Source organism: Theropithecus gelada, chromosome 15 (assembly GCF_003255815.1).
Source record: "Theropithecus gelada isolate Dixy chromosome 15, Tgel_1.0, whole genome shotgun sequence".
NCBI lineage: Eukaryota > Metazoa > Chordata > Mammalia > Primates > Cercopithecidae > Theropithecus > Theropithecus gelada.
The window spans coordinates 44,654,554-44,667,799 of NC_037683.1; the positions used below are offsets into that span (position 1 = coordinate 44,654,554).

Below are 13,246 nucleotides of genomic sequence, written 5' to 3' on the forward strand. Positions count from 1 at the left end.
TCTAGTTTTAGTTTTTTGAGAAACCTCCATACATTTTTCTATAATGGCTGTATAATTCAGTGTATGAGAGTTCCCTTTTCTCCATGTCCTCACCAGCATTTGTTATTTTTTTTTGTCTTTTTGTTAATAGCCATTCTAACTGACAGTGTCAAATTTAACAAGTTCAAATGGGAGTTCTTGATCTGCCCCCACTTCCAAATATGTTCCCCTTACAATAGTTCCCATTTCAATAAATATCACCTCCATAGGCCCAGTAAGTAGGTTAAGCTACCAATCTCTGCTTCCACTCTTAACTCCTGTCTTCACATAGTAGCTGACATACTGTTTTAAAAGGTATCAAATCCTCCACCCCTTCAGTGGCTTCCTGTTACATACAATTTTAAAATCCTTATCATGGCCTACTAAGTGCTGCATGATCTGGCCCCTGCCTACCTTTCTGATCTCACTTCTCCCCGTTAAAAAGCTTCAGAGAAGCTAGACGTTTTCCATTTCCACAAAGAGCAATCTTTTCTCCTTCAGCCCAATCCACTTGGCCCAAGAGCTTTCACAGGGCTTACCCTGCCCCGCTTCCATTTGGCTCTTTATCTTACTCTGAGAGGTCTTCCTTGACTACCCTTCCTTGGTCCCTAATTTATTTAGTTTTATTTTTGAAACAAGAGGCTCACCCTGTCACCCAGGCTGGAGTGCAGTGGCATGATCATGGCTCACTGTTAACCTCGAACTCCTGGGCTCAAGCGATCTTTCCTCCAGCCTCGGCCTCCAAAAGCGCTGGGATTACAGGCATGAACCACCACACCTGGCCCCTATTTATAAATTACAGTTCCTTCCGTACACTTTCTACAATTTTAAAGACATATTGGTTTAAATGATGCTTGATTACTGTCTACTTTCTCCACTACAGAATTAACTTAAGGAGAATAGGAACCATACCTGCTTTGTTCAGTTTTGTGCTCGTAATAGTAACGGCACCAGCAGCAACAAACATACAGCATTTACTTTGTGGCAGGCATTATGCTAAGCGCCATACATACAACTAATTTAATATGTACTCCTAGTATATTGTCTGGACGTAGCCAATGGTCGGGTTGTTCAATGAATGAACCCAGCCCCTACATGCTCACCTACAGGGAGCCTAGCACCCCTGGAAACTGCTCCTTATACTGTTAGATAACTGGTGCTCGCAGGAATCTTATTTACACCGTATTGGCCTTAGCATGTCTCCCTGCAGTTTCTACCCACTGGTTCTATTTCTGCCCCTTCTGGGGCCACGCAACACGAGCCTGAATCGTCCTTCCGCAAGCTCGCCTTTGCAGTACCCGAAGACCCACGCGCCCCTTCCTGGTCTCCATTCCTCCCACCTCCCGGTGCCCCTCCTGCAGATACAGCTTTTCTGCGCGGTGGTCGGGAAGCCCAGCCCCGGCTAGCCAGCTGCTCCCGGCATCCTTCGCCGCCTTGCGCGTCACATGACGGCCGCGGCCCCGCACGATCCCCAGGCAGCTGTCCGCCCCCGGGCGGGGCTGGCCGCACGCCGCAATCCTACCGGCTGCTGCGGCTCCGGGGCGGGTGGCGGGTGGCTTCCAGGGCACGGGCGGCCGCGGCCCGGACTCCGTGGTGGGCGAGCGCCCTGCGAGGTAAGCGGCCGGTGCGCAGAGGCTGCGGGCGAACTTGGGCGGTCGGGGGAGGGGACCCGGGGCGCTTCCCCAGGCAACCGACCCAGGAAACGCCGTTCGGTCCTGGCCGAGACTGAGCGTCTGGTCGGGCTTCGGGCATCAGGGGTCTGGCAGAAACGTGAGGGGTGCCCTCAGGCCGCCTGCGGCTCCGCGCTCTCCCGGCACCCGGAGGCTCAGGCACCCCGACGGAGAGCTGTGCCTTGGTTTCCCCTCCCGTAAAACTACCGGACGCCGAGGATGTATCTCAGCGGTGCCTCCAGCCCTGAGATTTTTCGAGTGTGTAAGTGAAGTCGAAGAACAAACTGACTCTTGGGATGGGGAAGAACCTTCACCTAGGAACGCAGGGGCAAATATGGGGCTGGGCATCCACTGTGTGTTTTATGCAAATCGCAAGCCTCTCAGAGACGGTTTCTTCATCTTTAAACAAAAAGTGATAATGCCTGTCCTGCCTCGCTCTTAGGACTGCAGTGAAGAACAGAGGGGAAAGTCATTTGAGGAGCCAGAACTCGAGTCAGCTGTGGGTTCAGATCCCAGTTCTGCCACTTATTGGCTTTGTGACCTTGAGCCAGATTGATTCCTCATCTGTTAAAAGGAGGTAATAAGCTCATAGGTTGCTGGGAGGATTAATTGTAAAGGGTTTAGCACACAGTGTCTGGCACAAAAGCCTCAGTAGATAATGCTGTTAATATAAGCATTATTAGTAAGCTAGAGATTGCCCCACGTAAGGGTTTTTTTGGTTTTTGTTTTGTTTTGTTTTTAGCAGAATAATCACTTTTGTTTCTTTATTTTTAGTCCTGAAAACTGCCGTTTTGGTTTTAAGACCTCTTCCCTTTTTCTCATTCTGGGCCCCCTTTGCCTTCTCTTTTACTGAACCTGTTGTTCCTACTATATGAGTCAGGCTGGATGGGAACGTCAATTTACTTGAGCAGATGGGTATCAGATTCCCTCTGAGGGGAGAGAAAAGTGCCAGGCATGTGTTGCCACCAAAAAAAACCACAGTACAGTGATTGACTGTCAGAGCTGGAGGATGCCTGGGAAACCATCTAATCCAGCTGTCTCCTTTGCAAATGGAGAGACTGGACCCAGAAGGACGACAGGACTTTGATTTTGCTCAGGACCCAACAGAGTGTTGGCAATGGGTAGTGGAGAGGACGGACCTTTTACCAGGCGCTGTGCTTTCCCTCAGTTCTAATCTCATTCTGCGTTTATTCAGCAGCTATATGGAACCCCTACTGTGTCTTGTACACCTACTAGGATCTGGACATAGAGCAGTGAACAAGACACACATGGTCCCTGTCCTCAAGGGGCTTTTTCTAGAGCTAGCTGTGTTAGTTTGAGGTTATATAATGTTATATATATATATATATATATATATATATCCATCTCCCTGCCCATTCTCATTACATTTTAAAATAACAATAAGCTGCAGCTTGCAGTGAGCTTACCTCATAGCAGCTGGCCTCCAGGGATAGGAGCACACAGAGAGACCTGAATTATTTCAGGATCCCTCACACCAGTTCCAGAGCCCTTGTTGGAGCCTGGTGAGATTTGAGAGACTGGAGAAAAAGCTGCTCTGTCAGGGCTTTTAAGAAAGGATTTCCTTCTGCCCTGGAGCACTTGGATTTCTTTGTATTTCTGGTTTCAGGCCTCTTATTGTTTTTAGATTTCTGAAAAGAGCCGACTTCACCGTAGTGCCTTCATTTTGGTTGCCGTGGTTATCAGGGGAATTGTATTTTTGTGATCGCACAAGTAGCTGTTAAGCAATAAATGGTGAAGCAGTCACCAGTTCACCATGAGTTTCCGTTCTCTGGTTTGTTTCAGTTGCAGTGCAGTTACACTATTCCTTCCTTCCCTCCCTCCTTTTTTCCTTCAATAAACTTGCATTGGTGGCAGTGCCAAGAAGAGTGGGAGTGAGTAGAAATAGATAAAAACATACGTAGACTTTGGCCTTAGGGACCTCAGATTCTTTGGCAGGGATAAAACTGAGGGCAGATTAGTGGGGGCTCTAATGATGTAGATAGGGAGTCAGCAAGAGCTCTCAGAGATGGGAGGGATGGTGTCCTGGGCAACCAAGAAGACATCACTTGCTTTTCACAGGATGATGTGAAATAAACAAATTCCTTTTACCTGCTTCAGTCAGGAAATAGATGAAACAAGCTTTATTCTTTCAGTTTGCCTTAATGAATGAACCTATTCTTGAGTTACCTGTCCTGGCTGTTGTTTGAAATGTCTGCTAGTTTCTCTCATTACCCTGTTTCTGTTAGTTTAGTGATTATTAGTTTCCCAGTCTTCTAAAATGTTTGATATTGTATACATAAAGGAATGTACATAAAGAGACATTTGATTAAGATTTTTGTCTATTTCAGTTTAGATGTTTAACATATATGTCTCATTTCACAGGTTGGGTTTAAATTCACTCATATTTCCTTATTTTTTCTAAGTAGACTCCCAAGTCCTCTGTAATGCCCTTATTAGTGAGAATTCCAATGTCTCCTTCTCCAAGCTCTCTGGGGCTTATACATTCCAAAGTGGTCAGTCTTACTGTCACTCTCCAGAGGAGAGAGAACTGCATTGTCTGAGGAGTCCACACACATTGTCATTCCTGACACTGCTATATGGCATCACTGTTGAGCTGTCCTACACAGTCCACGAATGTGTGATCACTGCTGTCCAACGCCCTTATTGGACTAAATCTCTGCTAGCATGATTCCATGCTTGGTTTCCAAGGTTAGAGCTTGTTTTATTTATGCTTGCGTGCTCAGCCATTCTCCCCAAAGCACCTCACTCTGGGCTTTTTGTTGAGCTTTTCACCAGGCTGGGTTCCCCTGCTCTCCTGGAGAGTTCTCTTTTAGGGCATTTGGGGCCCTTCCTGCTAGCAGCCTTGGTCATGGTCATCTAGACCACCCAAGAGATGTCTCTGTTTTCCAACTTCTTATCAGAGTTTGCGGGCTTAATCCCTTCTCTTCCTAACCTTAACCCAAATCCCTTTGGCAAATTGGTTCCGCATACTCTCCCGGGTTCTGCCTACCAAGGATTCTCAGGAATGACAGCCTTCAACAAGGTATCTACCCCAGGACTTTGGGTGCCTACTCACCCTACTTTTCCATATGTAAAGTGGGGTCCTCAGGTCACCCTGAGCAACATAGATTTAGGCATTCTGGAAAATTTACTTGGCGTGTACCCCGTTAGGGATTTTGCAGGCAAGTTTTTAATTTAAAAATAAAGGATTTTAGTTTTATCAATTTTTCTAAGAAACAATAATCAGTATATTTATTTCATTTATTTGTCTTAAACTTTTTGAATATGAAATACAGCAAATATGCATTAAAAAACCACAAATATATAGTTTAGCAAATAACTATAAAGGAAATACGCATGTAATCACCAACATGTCAAGAACCAGAACATTGCCAATACTCAGTACCTGCTTCCAAATCATAATTTCCTCCCCCAGAAGAAATCATTTTGACTTTTGTGATAATCATTTTTTTTTGCTTTTCTTTGTAATTATATCACCTATGTATATATCCCTAAACAATATAGTTTAAGTTTTTTAACATCACACATATAGAATCATACTGTTTGCATTTTGTGTTTTGCTTCTTTTGCTCAACTTGTTTGTGAGATGCATCCATGTGGCGACCTCACTTATTTTCATTGCTAACAGTGTTTCATGGTATGACTGTGTCACAATAGATGTATTCATCCTGTGGTTAATGGATACTTGAGTTACTTATAGTTTCTGACTGCCAAGTACATCCTTAGGTATTTTCTGTTGTATTTGAACAAGTTTCTTTAGGTTATATATGTTAGAGTAGAATTGCTTTACTAGATAGTGTCAGACAGTTTACTTTCCCACCAGGAGTATATGAGAGTTCCAGTTGCTTCATATCCTGGCAAATAGTTGGTTTTATTGGTTTTAATGTTTTAACTATTTTCATGTGTGTATCATGATTTTCTTATAGTTTTAACTTGCTCTCATTGCTTACTCTTGAGGTTGAGCACTTTTTTCTTTTCTTTTCTTTTCTTTTTTTTTTTTGGAAACAGGGTCTTGCTTTATCACCCAGGCTGGAGTGCAGTGGCATAATCATGGCTTACTGTAACCTCAACCTCCTAGGCTCAAGCGATCTCTCCCACGTCAGCCCCCTGAGCAGCTGGGACAGCTGGATAATTATTTTAATTTTTTTTTTTTTTGTAGAGGCCAGGTCTTGCCATGTTTCCCAGGCTGGTCTCAAACTCCTGGACTCAAACTGGTCTTCCACATCAGCCTCCCCAAGTGCTGAGATTATAGGTGTGAGCTATGCCCAGCCCTTGAGTAGTTTTTTGTTGGTTAATTGGATTGCCTCTTTTGTGAACTATTGTCTCTTGCCATTTTTAAATTTTTTAAATTGATTTTTCAATAAGGAAATATATAAAGGAAATCTATTTCCTTTATTTTTTTTTTCAATAAAGGAAATATATATCCTTTATATATTTTGGTTAGTGGCCCCCCTGTCCGTTGTACATTTTAAAAGTATCTTCTTATACTGTATGGCTCTCTTTTCACCCTCTGAAATGGTGATATCTTAGATCCCATTCTGTAGAAGCAGGGCATTATTAAAATAGGGATTCTTGTTCAAGTGGGACTGTGGGAGAAGCGCTCAGGAAGAGGAGTATGAGGAAAGCTGGACTGGGGGAGGAGAGGCACAGCCTGGTGAGGGGGCAGTTGCAGTTCTCTGGAGAAAGGGACATCAGTTGTTCTCAGCTGATACCACATCTGAGTGACAGGTGTGCTAGCCAGTAAAGAGGATCTGGGTGGAACCAGTAGTATTCTCCACAGTCCACTTCTTGCACCATACAGATAGGCTTGCTTCTTATATTAAGTTCACTCTATCCAGGTACAGCTTCTCCAGGATTTAGGTTAATCACAAATCCTGGGAAAACTTATAAGAGGAAGGTAAGTGAGACAAATTACAACCGTTGGTCCAGAAATCTAACAAATGCCCATATCATCCTCTTCCACCATCCATTTTAGTTTCCCCTCCTTTGAGCCTTGAATGTATGATAGAACTTGGTGATGAAGCCACCTGGGCTTGGGGGTGTGAAGTGTATTTTCTTTGCAATCTTATTTTTGACCGCAGATTCAATGTCTTTAATGGTTCCAGGGTGATTTTGTTTTTATATTTCTTAACTAAGTAATATTTTCCTGGGAGTTTATCCCTTCATATTTATTTACATAAAGTTGTTTATAATATTTTCTTTTTTCGAGACGGAGTCTCGCCAAGCTGGAGTACAGTGGCGCGATCTCAGCTCACTGCAACCTCCGCCTTCCGGGTTCAAGCAATTCTCCTGCCTCAGCCTCCTGAGTAGCTGGGATTACAGGCACGCACCACCACACCCAGCTAATTTTTTGTATTTTTAGTAGAGACGGGGTTTTACCACATTGGCCTGCATGGTCTCGATCTCTTGACCTTGTGATTTGCCCACCTCGGCCTCCCAAAGTGCTGGGATTACAGGTGTGAGCCACTGCACCCGGCCGTTTATAATATTTTCTTATCCTTTGGTGTACAACATCTGTAGGGATATCCCCTCTTCCATTCTGATTTCATTTTAATGCTTTTTTTTTTTTTCCTTCTTCGTTGGTTTTAGTAGAGGTTCTTTTCAGAGAACCTGCTTTGATCATCAGTGATAGTCTTCATAATAAATTTGTTTTCTGTTTCCTAAGTTCTGCTCTGTTCTTTATTTTTCTCTTCTATTTTCCTTGGATGTATTTTGTTCTTTTTCTGACTTCTTGAAATTGATGTTTAGTTTCATTAATTTTTATCTTTTTGATTCTTTCTATTTAAGGTTATACATTTTTTTCCAAATTCTGTTTCAGCAGGAGTTCACAAGTTTGATATATGGTATCTTTGTTGTTTATTTCTTTTCTTCTTTTTTTCTGAGACAGACTTTCACTCTTGTTGCCCAGGCTGGAGGGCAGTGGCACAATCTCGGCTCACTGCAACCTCTGCCTCCTGGGTTCAAGTGATTCTCCTGCCTCCTCAGCCTCCCAAGTAGCTGGGATTACAGGCATGCGCCACCATGCCCAGCTAAGGTATTTTTGTATTTTAGTAGAGACAGGGTTTTACCATGTTGCTCAGGCTGGTCTCGAACTCCTGACCTCAGGTGATCCACCCGCCTTGGCCTCCCAAAGTGCTGGGATTACAGGCATGAGCCTTCTTAGTTGTTTGTTTCTAAAAATATTCTAATTTCCATTGTAATTCTTTCTTTAACCAATAGGTATTCGAGAAATGTGTTTTGTAATTTCCAAACATACTAACATTTTCTAATTATCCTTTATTAATCAACTGTGGTCAGTGAGCTTGTTCTGTTTTTTGTTTGTTTTTGAGACAGCCTCACTGTCTCCCACATTGGAGTGATCATAGCTAACTGCAGCCTTGAACTCCTGGCTCAAGCAATCCTCCTGCCTCAGCCTCCCCAAGTAGCTGGGAGGACTACAGGTGTGAGCCACTGTGCTCGATGCTGTATAATTTTAATCCTTTGAAATTTCTTGATACTTCTGTTAGGGCTGTGTTTATGGTCAGTTTTTATAAATGTTCCATGTGTATTTGAAAGTAATGTGTATTCTACAGTTACTGGATTCAATGTCCAATGAACTGCCGTTAGATCAAGTTTATTAATGGTGTTCAAATCTTCTTTATCCTTACTGAGTGATTTTTTTTTCCTATGTATTATAGAGAGATGTGTTTAAATATCTAACTATAATTATGAATTTGTCTACTTCATCTTTTAATTTTTTATTTTTATTTATTTATTTATTTATTTATTTTTGCTTTATATCTGTAAGGCCATATTATCAGGTACATACAAACATAAAGTTGTTTTATCTTCTTGGTGAATTAATTTTTATCATTATGAAGCTGCCTTTTTTGTTTCTAATACTTTTTTTTTGCCTTATACTTTATCTGACAGTATAGCTATGCCATCTTTTTAAAAATCTACACAAGGTATATTTTTTCCATTACTTTTATCTTTTCTGTAACTGTGTTTTAGGTAAGTCTCTTATAATTGGGTTTTGGTTTTTTAAACCCTGGGAAAACTTAAAAGGAAGTTTTTGGGTTTTGGTTTTTTAAACCTTGGGAAAACTTATAAGGAAAATTTATAAGGGAAAACCCTGACTTTCTTTGTTTTTTAGTTAGAACATTTAGTCCATTTTCGTTAATAGCACCACTGATGTATTTTTGTTTAGGTCTGCCTTATTTTATGCTTTCAATCTGTTTGTCCTGACAGTTCTCCATTTCATTATAGCTGTCTTCCCTTCTTTGGGGCTATTTTTCATCATTCACTTTTTTTTTTTTCCTACTAATGTGGATGTGATACACGTTTTCTTAATGGTTATGCTCGAAATTTCAATTTGACCAAATTTGATAGATTTCGGTTATAAGTGGTGAATATCCTTACTTTTTTGGACAGATAGGACAGCAACCTTAGACCACATGAACTGCATTTATCCTTTTTCCACCTTAGGGTAGATGAGATGTAAATACAATGTATCAACCTTGATTAGAGTCTTACTAGCCTACAGAGAGAAAAAGGAAGTGAGTAAAGAATTCACCTAATCAACAAAGTAAATTGGGCGGGGGGGGGGGGGGGGGGGGGGGGGGTGTGCCAGTGGCTCACACCTGTAATCCCAGCACTTTAGGAGGCTCAGGTGGGCGGATCGCCTGAGGTTGGGAGTTCGAGACCAGCCTGGCCAGCATGGTGAAACCCCATCTCTACTAAAAATACAAAAATTAGCGGGGCATGGTAGCAGGCGGCTGTAATTCCAGCTACCCGAGAAGCTGAGGCAGGAGAATCACGTGAATCCTGGAGGTGAAGGTTGCAGTGAGCCGAGATCACACCATTGTACTCCAGCCTGGGCAACAGAGCAAGACTCCACCTCAATAATAATAATAATAATAATAATTTACTTGAGAAAACTGTATATTTGTCAGGATTTGTTTGCTTGTAGGTGATCAGCTTAAACTATCTGAACTTGAAAAAGATTATCAGCTGGCTTTAAAAAGAAAATGTTTCTGTGTCCCTGGCCCTTTCATCTCTCGCAGTCTCTCACCTTGATTGTCTGAGTCTGGCTTCATTCCTCACATGGACTCTTTTGAGTTGCCCCATTCCTTGCAAGGGGATGGGGGATTCTTACTGTCTTCTTTGGGTCAAGTATCCATCCTGTGAGGCAGAGGACTGCACCACTCTCAGTGGCAGCCCCAGCAGGACTAAATAGACTGGAAGCAGGGTTTCCCTGATGATGCAGAAGAGGGAAGATGCTGGGCAGACATAGCTAAGTGGCTTAGCTTGGTACAGTGGCTTGTGCCTGGAATTGCAGCACTTTGGGAGGCCGAGGCAGGTGGATCACCTGAGGTCAGGAGTTCAAGACCAGCCTGGCCAACATGGTGAAACCCTGTCTCTACTAAAAAATACAAAAATTAGCTAGGTGTGGTGCCTCCTAGTTCCTTTCTTGGAGTACTGGGGTTCCTAACTTGTGAAGTGATGATATACGAACTTCTAACCTCACCATCACATATATATAAACTCATAGATCATGAAATAAGAATGAATTTGATCCTGCAGTTGTTATGCACTAAAATATCACTACACAATAAATGTTTACTCAGGAATTGAGGATAAACATACTACATTTTGGTTGTTATAACTGCTCATTAAGATGACGTGTAAGGCTGGGCATCGTGGTTCATGCCTATAATCCCAGCACTTTGGGAGGCTGAGGCAGGAGGATCACTTGAGCCCAGGAGTTTGAGACCAGCCTAGGCAACATAGTGAGTGACACCTCATCTCTACAAAAAAAAAAAAAAAAAAATTAGCTGGGTGTGGTAGCGGCTGCCCATAGTCCCAGCTACTCAGGAGTCTGAGGCTGGAGAATCACTTGAGCCCGGGAGATTGAGGCTGTAGTAAGCCAAGATCACATCACTGCACTCCAATCTGGATGACAGAGCAAGACCTTGTCTCAAAAACAAAACAAAACAAAAAAGACATATAAAAAACACCTGGCATTTAGTAAGCCCTCAAAACACCCTTGTCTGCCCCTTCAAGGACATGCAATAAATTTATGTGAGAATCAGTACTAAAACCCAGATCTGGGGACTCCCCCTACAACTCCCCTTCTGTCTCCTAGGTAAACCAAAATGAACAGGCAGTGCATTGAAAGGAGAGAGGGTTCTTATGGCTCCAAGCCCACTCAGAAAGCACTATCAGAACACAGCTTTCTGGTTTATGTCATCAAATTTCAAAGCTGAAAATAAGAAACAGATGGTTATTTCTCAAGCTAAAGAGAGCTATGGTTTGAAGAAATGATGACAAGCCCAGCTGAAGGTTTTCTCATCTTCAAACTTAGGTTTTGTCTCATTTTCAATGGTGTGTGTAGGTGTGTGTACAGGGTTCTTTGGGGTTATAATATTTTACTATTACTTTAAAACAGTTTACTCCACAAACTAAGGACATTTACTTTGATTTGAAGAAAGATTTTAAGTCATTAATCCATTACAGTTGCTCAGTTAATGCAGTTTGTAGTTATTTACACTGGTGCTTGTGTGCTTCATAATGTTGGAAGAGAAATTTTTTCGTTTCCTGTCAATACTAAATAGAGTTCTGAGCAGCCCTTGATTTATTTTTTTTCCACTTTTTTTTTTTGAGACAGAGTCTCGCTTTGTTGTCCAAGCTGGAGTGCAGTGGCGTGATCTCAGCTCACCGCAACCACCACTTCCCAGGTTCAAGCGATTCTCCTGCCTCAGCCTCACAAGTAGCTGGGATTACAGGTGCCCACCACTATGCCCGGCTAATCTTACCTTTTTATGAGAAACTAAATTCCAACACTTTGATACTAATATGGTCCTCCGTGGGTAGAAAGTGTGTTTCCCTTGTTAAACAAACGTGGGACATGAAACAAGGGTTAAGTCACCTGCCCTCAAGATTAGTCTGCAAGGGAGAGGCAGAGCCCAAACTAGAGTGTGAATGAAGCCTGTTGGGTCCCTTTCGTCTGAGTCATTTCCGCACGCATAGGGCCTTTTGTGCTGGGACTCAAGGCAGCTCCCCATGGTCCCCCAAATTAACTAGAAACTGTTTACCTTTGGCTAAGGGTGTTCCATGGGAACTGATACAACTGGCCTTTCTCACTGATCCCTTCAGACTCCTGGAGCTGCAGCCAGACTGAACCTCCCAACATGTCCTCAGCCCAGCTGAAGGTTTTCTACCTTGGGGGCTTTTGCTGATGCTGTTTGCTCTGCTACAGACCCCTTTCTTCCTCCTCTGAATGTCCCAGGCCTATGCAAATTTCAGAGTCCAGTTCAGATACCAGCTCCTCCATGAAGCTTGGCTTAGTGGTTAAAAACACAGTCTTTGGGGTCAGGCTGGGCTTCAGCGGCTCTGTACCTCTCTAACGAGTGATTGGGGCAAGTCATTTGTCACGTAAGTTCTCTTGGGCTTAGTTTCTTGAACTGAAAAATGAAGACAATGTTAATTTCAGTCATTGCTTCTCAAATTTAGGGTGCACATAGGTTCCCTGGTGATGTTGTTAAAATGCCAAATCTGATCCAGGAAGTATAGGGTGGTGCCCAATGCCTGTCACTTCTAACAAGCTCCTAGGTCCTGGGAGCACATTTTGAGTTGTAAGGCTTGAAGAGTTCTTCAGGGAATAAGATGAAATAATGCATGAAAAGCATTCAACATTGTGCCCCTCAAATAGCAGTACTTAGTAAAAGGTACCTGCTGCTGTTTTTGTTGTCTTCCATTATTATTGGTTGATTTCCCTAGCTGGAGGTCACATTTTTATTCTTTAAACAAGGACTTTCCCTTTTTTATGGCACTGTATTAGTCTGTGCTCACACTGCTGTGAAGAAATATCTGAGACTAATTTATAAAGAAAAGACGTTTAATTGACTCACAGTTCAACGTGGCTGGGGAGGCCTTAGGAAACTTACAATCATGGTGGAAGGCACCTCTTCACAGGGTGGCAGGAGAGAATGAGTGCAAGCAGGGGAAATTCCAGAGACTTGTAAAAGCATCAGATCTCATGGGACTCACTATCACGGGAACAGCATGGGGGAAACCACCCCCCAGGATCCAGTTACTTCTACCTGGTCCCTCCCCTGACACATGGGGGTTGTGGGAATTATAATTCAAGATGATGTTCTGGGCAGGGACACAACCATATCATTCTGCCCCTGGCCCCTCCCAAATTTCATGTCTTCATATTTCAAAACACAATCATGCCTTTCCAACAGTCCCCACAAAGTCTTAACTCATTCCAGCATTAACCCAAAAGTCCAGGTCCAAAGTCTCATCCGAGACAAGGCCTATCCCTTCTGCCTATGAGCCTGTAAAATCAAAAGCAAGCTAGTTACTTCCTAAATACAGTGGAGGTACAGGCATTAGGTAAATACACCCATTCCAAATGGGAGAAATTGGCCAAAGGGGCTACAGGCCCTATGCAAGTCCAAAATCCAATAGGTTAGTTATTAAACCTCAGCGCTCCAAAATGATCTCCTTTGACTGCATGTCTCCCATGCAGTTTATGCTGATGCAAGAGA

The 13,246-nt window shown here is 42.9% G+C and overlaps 1 protein-coding gene across 2 annotated transcripts in view; it reads left to right on the top strand.

The window, feature by feature from the left end:
* The window catches only part of FBXO10 (F-box protein 10), an 82,270-nt gene that overhangs the window by 11,711 nt on the left and 57,313 nt on the right, over window positions 1-13,246 (top strand). The window contains exon 1 of one of the 2 annotated variants that reach the window (XM_025359705.1): window positions 1,479-1,631. The exons of the other annotated variant lie outside the window; for it this stretch is intronic. The gene's annotated coding sequence lies outside the window, so the exon portion shown is untranslated. Of the gene's footprint in view, window positions 1-1,478; window positions 1,632-13,246 lie in introns of those variants that run through there. 2 annotated transcript variants of the gene reach the window in all.